The sequence below is a fragment of the Microtus oregoni genome, unplaced genomic scaffold (genome assembly GCF_018167655.1).
Source record: "Microtus oregoni isolate MIOR12 unplaced genomic scaffold, Mior012 000061F_ref0000440, whole genome shotgun sequence".
Taxonomy (NCBI): domain Eukaryota; kingdom Metazoa; phylum Chordata; class Mammalia; order Rodentia; family Cricetidae; genus Microtus; species Microtus oregoni.
In genome coordinates, this window is record NW_024543871.1 from 6,514,057 (window position 1) to 6,525,598 (window position 11,542).

Genomic DNA, 11,542 nt, shown 5'->3' on the forward strand with positions numbered 1-11,542 from the left:
CGAGGACCAGCCTTGCTCATCAAGCACACCATCCTTTGGCCTCTGCAGCCACAATCCCATGCCTGTCTCAATGTTCTTTAAGTAATGAAATTTGTTCTTAGTCTCACAGATATACAAAGAACATGCCAAATGGCTCTCATAACCCACCCTCTCCTTTCTGCCTACCACCCCTGTCCATCATTCTCATATCTCTGACCCATCCTTTACACAACTCTCTCGTGTTCATGTCTATTTGCTTTATGATCCACTGAGACTGACCAGGGCTGTCTTTGTGACCATGGGTATAGAGCCTGTTGGGATTGGCAGTGGATACACAACTAAAGACAGTGATTCTACCTTTCCAAGAATCCATTACTATCAAATAGCTCAGAGGTAAATGAGCCCCTGGGATGGACTTGTATGGGCCCAGTGGCTGGACTTGTGGTGGGCCCAGTGCGGATGACCACAGTTGCTAGGAATTCATGATGGTGCGGGTTGTATGAGGGTGACATTTTGCAGCTCATCACTCCATCTTCTGAATCTTATGCATGTCCTTCCCCCTCTTCTAAGGCTCCCTAGGCCTTAGTCAGGGTGGCATAAAGTAAATGTCTTGTTCAGGCTGAGCCATCAACCAACTAACTTTAGTTTTTCTCTTGTGATTGTTGCTGTGTTTGCTTCTTATGGTTCCTCCCTGTTCTTAGTTTTTGTTTATCTACCTAACTTTCCATGCCATAGTCTGTTTTAAAACAGACTTCTTTGTGTTGCTTGAATGAGTGTGTGCCTGAGTGTATGTATGTGTGCTATGTGCACACAGTGTTTACAAACCGTCAAAAGAGGGTATCAAATTCCCTAGATATTGACTTACAGGAGGTTGTGAGCCATGTAATGTGGGTTCTGGGAATCAAATCTAGGTCCTCAGTAAGATCAACAACCACTCTAAACTGCAGAATCATCTCTACAGTTCCATTATCTCTTTTAAAAGCACCATTGCTATGATTTGAATACAAAAATGCAAGAGTGAGAAGAGGTGGGACCTCTAAGGGGTTACTAGGTCATGATGGGTCTGCTTTCACGAATGGGTCCCTTATGAAGAATGAGTTGCCTCTCTCTCTCCTTCACCTCCTTCCCTTGCCTTCTTGCTTTCTCTCTTGTTCTTCCATCTTTCATCATGATGATGCATCAAAAAAGTTCTTGTTAGAAGTAGGTCCCTTGAGCTTGAATTTCTTAGCTTCCAGAACTGTAAGATATCAATCTTGGTTCTTTACAAGTCATTTGGTCTCAGCTATTCTATTATAATAGCAAAATGGTCAAAGAAAATGGAGTCATGTGAGGAGAATTCGGAGTGCTTGTGAGAACATTCCAAGAAAACCATAGTCTTGTGAGCTCAGTTTCTTCGAAACAAGAATAGCTCTTGAAATGCATTTTTATGCTTCTCCCAGGTATAGTGGATAGGAGTGAGTGTACTTGGATTATTGCTTGCTGGTGTTATTCAATTAAATGGTTAAACTATCTTTATATATCATTCTGGAAAATCATATTTTTGCTTCGTGCAGCTTCTCCTTGTGACTGTTTACAGCTTGAACTCATGAGAATTTCACTCAGATGACCTTTCTTAATCCTCAGAGTATGAGTTGTCTAATGCTCTGAATAAAGTTGGCTACTGCATGAGACTTTAGTTTGCCTCCTCTATTGGCTCCATTGTCCCAAGTCTCATCAACACCAAAAGGCTACTGCTTCTAGGAAGTTAGCTGTACAGAAATGGGCAGAGTTAGGAACCATACTAATCTATATTATGTAATAACTCAAACATAGGGAAAATCCAAGGAAAAAGTCCAAACTGAATAACTATTTTAAGTGTTTGGTTCTTGCCATCTGTCATTTTGCCGATCATGTTTGTGAGTTGGACACTATATTAAGTACTGGAAAGGCATTCATATAAAGAAGTTAGCACCCAGGTTGGGTGGCTCACAGTTGTCTGTATTTCCTATTCCAAGGGATCCAATGCTGCCTTCTGGCCTCTAAGGGCATCTGAACACACACACACACACACACACACACACACACACACACACAGAGAGAGAGAGAGAGAGAGAGAGAGAGAGAGAGGGAATGAAAAAGAAGAATATTTTAAAGAATCATTAATTAGCAACTTACAGTAGAGGTGAATTAACCAGAATGAGGATGAGAGTCTGGAGGAGGGAGAGGATAGTCTTGAAGAAAAGAGCTAGACAAAGCTGTAATGAAGGAGAGGAGAGGGCAGGAGAAAAGAGCTAGAGAAAGTTATAAGATGATGTCCTTTTACATGCCTAAAATCCCTCTTTAATTGGCCAAACACTCCTTCACTCCCTGTCTCAGTTCTCTGCTGGGAGATCATGGTTTATATTGTCTTCAAGATCTGGATTCAGGCTTCTCGATGTCTCTTATGAGCATGACATCCCCTCTGTTGTGTTATGGAAGAGAATGGCTCTTAAATGGCAGTCTTCCTATTTGATGAGCCAGTTCACGAGGATTATATGAGGAGACAATCCTGGAGGCAATGCTACAACTCTAAAGGTTCCAGTGGAACTTCCCGGTAGGCAGGAGGACTTTTACTACTAGCCATGTGCTAGCAGGTGACTTTTTATTTACTAGTGATCTCATTTATTAGTTTGTTTTGAGATAAGGACTCACTATTATGACCCAGGCTGACCTTGAATTTGTAGCAATCCTCTTGCCTCAATCTTCCCAGTGCTTGGATATTGCAAGTTTATGCCACGACATCTGGGAAGTTCTTATTTTGGTTTGCTTGTTTTGGTGTCCATTACTAGGAATTGAACCCTTGACCTCATGCATTCCGGGCATCACCCCCTTGCTGTGCTGCGCTGCATTCCTTGTTTCCTACCAATGGTCTTGATGTGAGAGTTGCCAAAATATTGCTTTGGATCCAGAAGCAACTAGCAATCTGCTTTTGCTCTAGTGACTCTAGGAGAAAAGGTATGGACAGGGCATAAGCTCGACCTCAAGTGTCTTTCCCTGGGGTAAAGACAGTGGATTCAGAAACATCAGCATAAGAAAAGATTGCAAAAATAGCCTCAGAATCTTGTGGCTCTCCCCATGATCTCCATTTTCCTTACTGTGATGGTGCGGGAGAATTGTCTGTGTTCTGTCAATCATGTTTTAAGTAAATGCTGATTGGCCAGTCAGGAAGTATAGGTGGGAAAACCAGACAGGAAATAGAGGTGGAACAAAGAGAACAGGAGTATTCTGGGAAGCAGGAAGCTCCCTCCACCAGTCCAGCCCAGCCCACCGAAGAAACAACATGTGACACTGAAAAAGGTACTGAGCCACGTGGCTAACATAGATAAAAACAATGGGTTAATATAAGCTACAAGAGCTAATAAGAAGCCTGAGCTAATGGACCAATCAGTTTATAAGTAATTCAGACTCTCTGTGATTTTCTTTGGGACTTGCCAGCTGTGGGGTACTGGGCAGGACAGAAACCCCAACAAGCAGGCCCCTCATGTTACACTGTGAATTGGGTCTGGCCTTGGAAATGGGGCGAAAATGACACAAAGTTCTAAATTTGGGAATTAAGGTATTAAGAGGTCATGAGATTTTTTTCTTGGGACAGTGTCTTGGGATATGATGACCAGTGTGTGAAGGAAGTCAGAAAATGTCACTAGATATGGCCTTGTTGCTCCAGACTGTCAACTACCAGGTGTTAGAATGACACAACATTGGCTCACAGCTACTCAGACGGTGGGTCATGAATCCATATGGAGTAACTGAAGATGAGAATCACAAAAATAGAATTGGCAAAAATGACAAGCTTTTTGAATGCACAATGACCAAATAGCAATTTAAAATCAAATGCATAATGAATCCAAGGTGTTTCTGTCACATAGCTTTACTGCAGGTTTGGCTCTTTGCTTGCTTGTTTGTTTTGTGTTTTTTGAAGTGGACTCTCACTGTGTAGTCCTCTCTGGCCTGGACCTCCCTGTGTAGACCAGGCTGGCCTCGAACTCAGAGATCAGCTTGCCTCTGCCTCCTGAGTGCTGGGATTAAAGGCATGTGCCATCATGCCTGGCCAGTTTTCTTAACATACAACATGTATGCTTTGCACTGCATGTACCATCAAGCCATAGAATGCTAACAAACACTGTCTGAAAACACCTTGGTTCAGATTCTAGAATATTCCATGTCATGATTTGTAGTATTTTTACTGTACTTATAAAGTGTATAATGCTTACTGAAGCACAATGGTTTAATTATGGGAAATAAAGACTTCTAATACTATTTCTTAGTATATAACTATCCAATAAGGATTCTGTTGTATAAGAATGTTTGATTTTGAAAATTGCTGTTTGAGTTGTTCACTCAAATTTCTTTAAAACAACACAAAACAAAACCCAAACCAAGCAAAACTGTTAAGTAAATTTTGCCTTGAGATTCATACAGAATTTTCAAAATTTCCAAACTAACCCTGAACATATTCCTGGCATCTTGTACTACATATTTATGTGGAGTGGTATTCTCAACATTGATGATTACAATATCAAAATATCAAATTCTGAGCAATGTTGAAGATGATCTCCATTCTGCAGGATATATATTCAGCTGAGATTTAATTCTTTGTGAAAAAAATAAATAAGCTTACCCATCTTGTTAGTATGCAAATTTGTTTTAATCTTTAACAAATGAATATATTTGCATGTCAAATAATCATTTCAAAATAAATCTCTTTATGATTTTTAATCTTTAAATATTTGGTTTCATTTTAAAAACTCATTATTTCAATTATGTGTACGTGTGTGACTGTGCGGGAGTATATGTATGTAAATAAAGGTGCCCATGGAAGTCATCAGAGGTGTTGGATATCCCTGGAGCTAAGAGTTAGAAGTGCTTCTGAGTTGCCTGACTCAGGTGCTGGGAACCAAACTTGGGTCCTCTGCAAGTTTTTAAACCACTGAACCAGAATCTGTCCAGCCCCTGATTTGATTTTTTAAAACAAAAACTATTTAATTAATCTTGTGTCTGTATTTGAGTGCCTTGGGCCCATGTGGTATGTCGAATGCAAATGGCTCTCATAGGTTCATATATTTGAATGGTTGGTTTATAATTGGTGGACTCTTCAGGAAGGATTAGGAGGTGTGGCCTCGCTGGAGGAGGTGAGTCATTGGGGGTGGACTTCAAGGCTTCAAACGCCTAATCCAGGCCCAGTCTTGCTCCCTCTCTGACTCTTGCCTGCCGATTGGGATGTGAGTGCTCAGCTACTGCACCAGTACCACGCCTTCTTGTCTTCTGCCATGTTCCCCACCACTATGGTCATGGACTCACTTTTTGAAATTGTGAGAAAGACGCTAGTTAAATGCTTCCTTTTATAGGTTGTCCTGGTCATGACATCTCTTCACAGCAATAGAAAAGTAATTAAGTCAAGGCAAGAGGTCAAGTTTAAGTAGCAGGTTTGCCCCTCCTGCCTTGTTGAAGCAGGGTCTCCCTTGTGGACCCTGTCACTGCACTTTGAAGTGAGCTTCTGGGTCTTTTTCCTATTTCCATGCCACATCGCTTGTTGAAGTGCTAGAATTACATATCTGTGCCACTGCATTTGAACATTTCAGTGGGTTATGGTGACTGAACTCAGGTGGTCAGAATTGCCGGCAAACTTGTTTACTTGCTGAGACATCTTTCGAGTTCAATTTCTATTCATTAACAAAACAAAACAGGATGGAATGGATTAGTGTGGAATTACATTAAGAAAAGTTGCTTTTGTAAGCTGAGGAAACAATCAAGGAAGAAAAAAGAAGAATATAAAGATGTTGATATCTCACACTCTTTAGAGAATTCTATCCTGTATCTAGTACTTGCTTTGAAAAACCCAAAGTATCTGAAGAGATCCGGTTATTTCAGCATGATTCTAGATGACACTTCTGTTCCAAGTTACCCCCAAATAACAGCAAGAGCTATTTCTGTGTAAATTGTGGGAGGACTTTTTCCATTCCTGAAAAGAGAGGGAATATTTTTGTTACATTGTGGAACCCAAATGTAGTTGGGACCCCAGTTGGCTCATTGTCTGAGGAAAATTGCTTTCAAAGAAACAGCACTGTGGCAGAAACAATAATCGACAGCTATTTACATCTGTACTCAGTCTCTTAGGAAAAAAAAAAAACGCCAGTGGGAGAGTGCGTTATCCCTGCTAGCAAAGCTTCAAAGAGCATCTTTTTTAGACATCTTTACCATTGTCAGGCTTGCTAGTATGCCTTGCAGTGGGACTTCTAAACACTCTCTGGTAAGTGGTTCATAAAAATAAGAAAACTTCTCATCCAAATTTCCCATCAGTCATTAAAAACTTTTCTTTGAACAGGACTTCCATTCAAGTATTTAGTCAAAAACCCCTTTTTAGTCATCTACTAGTGTGCCGTCGCTACTGTAGTACTCCTTCAACCACGCCCTCTTTTCCTTTTCCCCTTTCCCTTCTTCCTTCCCTCCCTTTCTTCCTCTCCTCTTCTCCCCCTTTTCCTCCCCTCCCTTCCTGTCTTTCTTCTTTTCTTCTTTCTTATGGTGCTGGGACTTGAACCTAGGATCTCTTCAATTTACTAGGCAAGTATGAAGCTACACCCCTGAACCTCACATCTTCCTTTCTACCCCTGTTGTTATTTTCATGTATCCAGGTTGGCCTCAAACTCTCTATGTACCCAAGTATGACCTCAGACTTCTAATTTTCCTGTCTGATTTATATTCAGAGTGTTGGGATTACAAATATTTGGCATCATGCAAGATTTAAGTGGTATGTTATTCTAAGTTTGTGAGTTGGAGTTCAGAGTTTTGTGCATCCCCGGCAAGTGCCCTACCAACGGAGCTACATTCATACTCCCACAAATATATTAAGTTTTATGTGACATGAGTAACTTAACAAGAAAATGAAGATCCCCAAAGAAGCAGTCAGCTCTGTGTCTGTGCCATGGTATGCAGTGGGTCTCTGCTAAGTACTAGAGCTCTCTGCCTCCAACACGGCATGGCTCATTTCATTTGTGTTTTAATAAATAAAGCTTGTTTGAAGATCGGAGAGTAAAACAGCCACACTAGTCAGCCATGCAGACCAGGCAGGGGTGACACACACCTTTGATCCCAGGAGCCATACTAGTTTGCCATAGAAACCAAGCAGTGGTGGTGCACGCCTTTAATCCCAGCATTGTAGAGGAATATAAAACAGGAGGAGACAGGTCTCAGCTCAGTCTCATTCTGAGATTCCTGGAGGCAGGATCGCCATTTCAGTCTGAGGTACAGGTAAGAGCCAGTGGCTGGCTGCTTTGCTTTTCTGATCTTCAGGTTAAACCCCATCATCTGTCTCTGGGTTTTTATTATTCGTGCTGCAGTGAGTGATCAATTTGGCTTTACTTTTCTGAGTCTCCTATCACTACCCACATTGCATATGCCACAGAGAAAAGTGTGCTTAACTCTCAAGGAAAAACCCTTCTTCCTCTTTAGAATGGGGTGGGGAGTTGGGAGGATGGAAATATTCTCATACAGACTCATGCTTGCGTGAGTTCAGCTTCTGGGAATCTAAAGTCATGTGACAGAAATACACTTACTAAGTTTTATTTCTGGATTAAAATTTGAAATGAGAATCTTTCTAACTGAGGAAAAAAATCAGCAATCACATATATTTAAAGCTGGTAGATGCAGTGATTTCTTTTTCTTTTTTCGTTACTACTGTGGAGCTGGGAAATGGAACTACCTGCTACTATTCTTGAAAAATTGTTTTTTCATAAGAAGGCTTTCATATATGTGTGTAATGCATTTTCTTGAAATACTCTTTCCATCTCCTCCCCTCCAATTCTCCCCCTATCCACTAATACTTTTCCCTCACAATGTATTCCTTTCCATCTTTTGGGAAAATTATTCTTGAATTACGTGAGCTTTAAATTATTAAAGATGTTCTTGAAGCATTCTGGCATAGATTGATTTCAATCTTCAAGGCAAGCAAGCACTCTATCAACTGAGCCACATCTCCAGTTCAGCTTGTGATTTCAATCTACTGTTCTCTCCTGTTTGCTTTTGGGGAGAAGGACCATAGAAAAAAAAAGATCCAAAAGTCAAGTGTGGATGCATGCATTTGCCTATGTATGTGTACATGAAGGCCAAAGATTGGGTTTGTGGGTGTCTTTCTCTGTCATTCTCCGTATTATTTTTGTTGAGGCAGGAGCTTTCACTAAACCTGGATCTTGCTGCTTTAGCTAGATTGGCTGTCCAATAAGTACCAGAGATCTGCCAACCTCTACCTGCCAGTGTGGGATTGCAGGTGCCCTCTGCCGCACCATGCTTCAACATGGGGCCTGATGATCTGAACTACTCAGGTCCCCATCCTTACATAGGGTCTTAGTCACTGTTCTATTGCTGTGAAGAGACACTGTGACCAAAGCAACTCTTAGAAAGTATTTAATTGGGGTTACTTGCTTGCAGTTTCAGAGGGTTTAGTTCATTATCATCATGGTGGGGAGCGTGACAGCAGGCATGGTGCTGGAGCAGTAGCTGAGAGTGACATTCACAGAGAGAGAGAGAGACAGAGAGAGAGAGAGAGAGAGAGAGAGAGAGAGAGAGAGAGACTGACTGGGCCTGGCATGGGCTTTAGAAACTTCAAGCTCACCCCCACAGTGACACACTTCCTCCAACAAGGCCACACCTCCTAATCCTATGAAAGAATCCCACTTCAAATATATGAGCCTATGAGGGCCATTCTTAATCAAAGCACCAAAGGCTGGTTGAAGAAATCACCGCTCTGCAGGAGCCAGGGCTGTGTGCTGTGTGGAGATCGGAGCCAAGCAATTCACTGCTTTGGAGTTGTAATCCCCCTGCCCACACCAAAGCCTGGTTTCTGCACCATGCCTCCGCGGGGAGGGCCTCTCATCCCACCACTTGGCCCACCACAGGGGCCTCCTGGTCAGAAGACAGTTATCCCTGAGGTCGCCTTTCCTGGCAGCTCGAGACTTCTCCTCCACGTTCAGACGGACATGATGGGCCTGTTGTTAAGGACTTTCTGAACAGGTTTAGAATCATCAAACACAACAAAACCAAAGTTCGGTAACTTCCTGCCACTGTTAATACGCAGCTCCACCACGTTCCTGTAATTTTGGAAAAAAATCCTTCAGTTCCGTCTTGTCAACCTTATGTGGCAGGTTCCTGATGAAGGTGACTGTCAGGGTGCCTCACCATCCTTCGAAGTTCCATATCTCCTGCTTCCCCAGCCTCGCGGATTGGCCGGGGTCCCCTCTGAGGAGGGATATTGATTCGTTGCTCTCGAACTCTCTGATCTCTCTGAGGTCTTTGTGATTCCGGCTTAGATTCTGGACGGGGCTGTGAAGGCGGCACTTTAACCACATGAGTTCGTGTCTGTGTCACTGGAACAGCCCTGCTGGGAGGAAGGTTCTTACTAGTCACAGATGCCCAGGAAAACGTCCTCAGGTCTTCCTGCGCTGGGCAACATCCACTGGGGCCGGGGAAGTGCTCTTCTGCACATCCTCGGGAGCAGCTTCCTCCACTGGTAGCTCAGGCTTGTCCTCTTGGATGTCAGGCACAGGTTCTGGTTCTGCCTCTGGCTCTGGCTCCAAAACAGGCTCCTCTAAATGTTCCTCCAAGTCATTGCTGACAGCCTGATCATAGAAAGTTCCAGAATCATCAGGCACCACCTCAGGTGTCTGCTGTCTTTCTTCAGATTCTTCTACTTCTTCCTCAGATTCCTCCTGAGGTTCAGTGACAAAGCCACCAAAGATATCTGAAGATGTCGTTGTGAACATAGAATTTGTTGGCCACAGAGCCCTCAGGAGCAAGAACAAAGGTCTGCATGAACCTCCGCAGAGCCTGGTTATTATTGATGGACAGGAGCCCCATCACTTGGACCACAACCCCGTCATTTAGAGCGGCGTGAGCATCCACATGGTGGATCTTGGTGTGGCGGTTGGTGTAGTTTTGTGACATCACTTTCTTGTGGATTTCCTTCTGCCCCTAGCCTGCATCTGCTGGCTTCCTGTTGGAGTCCAAGCCCCCATGGGCACAGGAAGAGTTCTTCCCATAAAATCTGTGTAGCTTGTCCAGGGCTTGGTTCAGCAAGGTGTAGTACTGTCGCACAAACTCCCGCCCGGCCAGCAGGGGACTAGGCTTCTCCACAACCATCACTTTGGTCGATTCAACCTGCATGGCTGAGTTGGAGGACCGGGCTGTTGCGTAGGAGTAGGTGGCCGCGTCCCTCCCGCGATCGCCATGTCTGACTTTCACATGGGTCTGGAGATTCAGATTCAGCATCTCAAGCTTGCAGAGCCAGCATTTGACTCCTGGCATCATCTTCCCAGCCCCTTTGAAACTCTTTCCTTTTCCTTTTCTTTTTTTAAAAAAATATTTATTTTACATATATGAGTGACCTGTTTTTAGGCACATCAGGACAGGGACTCAGATCCCATTACAGACGGTTGTGAGCCACCATGTGGTTGTTGGGCATTGAACTCAGGCAGGACCTCTGGTAGAGCAGCCAGTGCTCTTAACCACTGAGTCATCTCTCCAACCCTCCCCTTTGAAATTCTTATTCCTGGGGTGGTTTTGCTCCATTTCCCTTTTCCTTTTCGTGGACTGGGGTTGTTACCCAGTACTGAATACAGAGTTACCAACTTCCTTAACCTCTGATTTTCTTTTGTTGAATGTGGACACCAATAGTATTTACTTTATAAGATTTGGGGGTGAGAATTCAGTGAGGAGATGCCAAGAAGGGGTAGAGAGCGTAAGGTGCATGGCTGCATTGTAAGTGCTCAATGACTGTGACCTATGCATCATAAAACACGTCATTAACACACCCATAGTCTTCTCTGAAGCACTTTCAAGTTCCCAGAGTCCTTGGGCTTGCTAGCGTGCATCAAAGTCGAGACTATATTGATTTTGTGAAGTCCTTTCTGGGTCTGAGATTCTTGCTAATCTTAACACCTAATGTGGCCGGAGGACACGGCTAATGATTCCTTGTTAATCGTGAGCCCTCAGAAATGGAACTGTCATCACAGCCAGCGCTTTCCAATTTTCTGTCACACCTATTGCGTAAACAGCAACTTTGAACTCAGAGAGATGGTATTTCATCAGGCAAGACCACACCATTCCAAGAGGCAAATTTCCCATATGTTCTCACTCTCTGACCTTTTAGGGAAATTACTGCTGTTTGCTTTCTTCTTCATTAAATGGCAGAAAAATTCTTCGACAAAAGCAATTAATGAAAAGCTAACTATATTAAAGCCGTATTTTCTGTCTTTATTACAGTCAAAATGGCAGTGCTAATGAAGCCTTGAAAGTGTGATTAGGGGTTTCCATGGCAACCAGCTGAGTGATGAGGAAGGAGGCCAAGTTCTGGGTTATAGGTGATTTTCTTTAAACTTTTGGCTTGCTCTACCTCCAAGCTATATAGCCTCAGCTCCTATGTGCTTCACCCCTGCCCCCCAGAACCCCAGAGATTCCGCGTGTTCTGGAATGTGGACCTCTGAACAGAGGTAGCAACCAAACATTACCGTGGTTATCAGAACAGCTGTGAAGATTCATGAGAGCCTTGCAGGACAGA

General features: G+C 43.2%; 1 pseudogene; it reads right to left on the reverse strand.

Moving 5' to 3' along the window:
- Window positions 1-8,782: 8,782 nt before the first annotated feature.
- Window positions 8,783-10,125, reverse strand: LOC121439520 (annotated as a pseudogene).
- Between the last annotated feature and the right edge of the window lie 1,417 nt (window positions 10,126-11,542).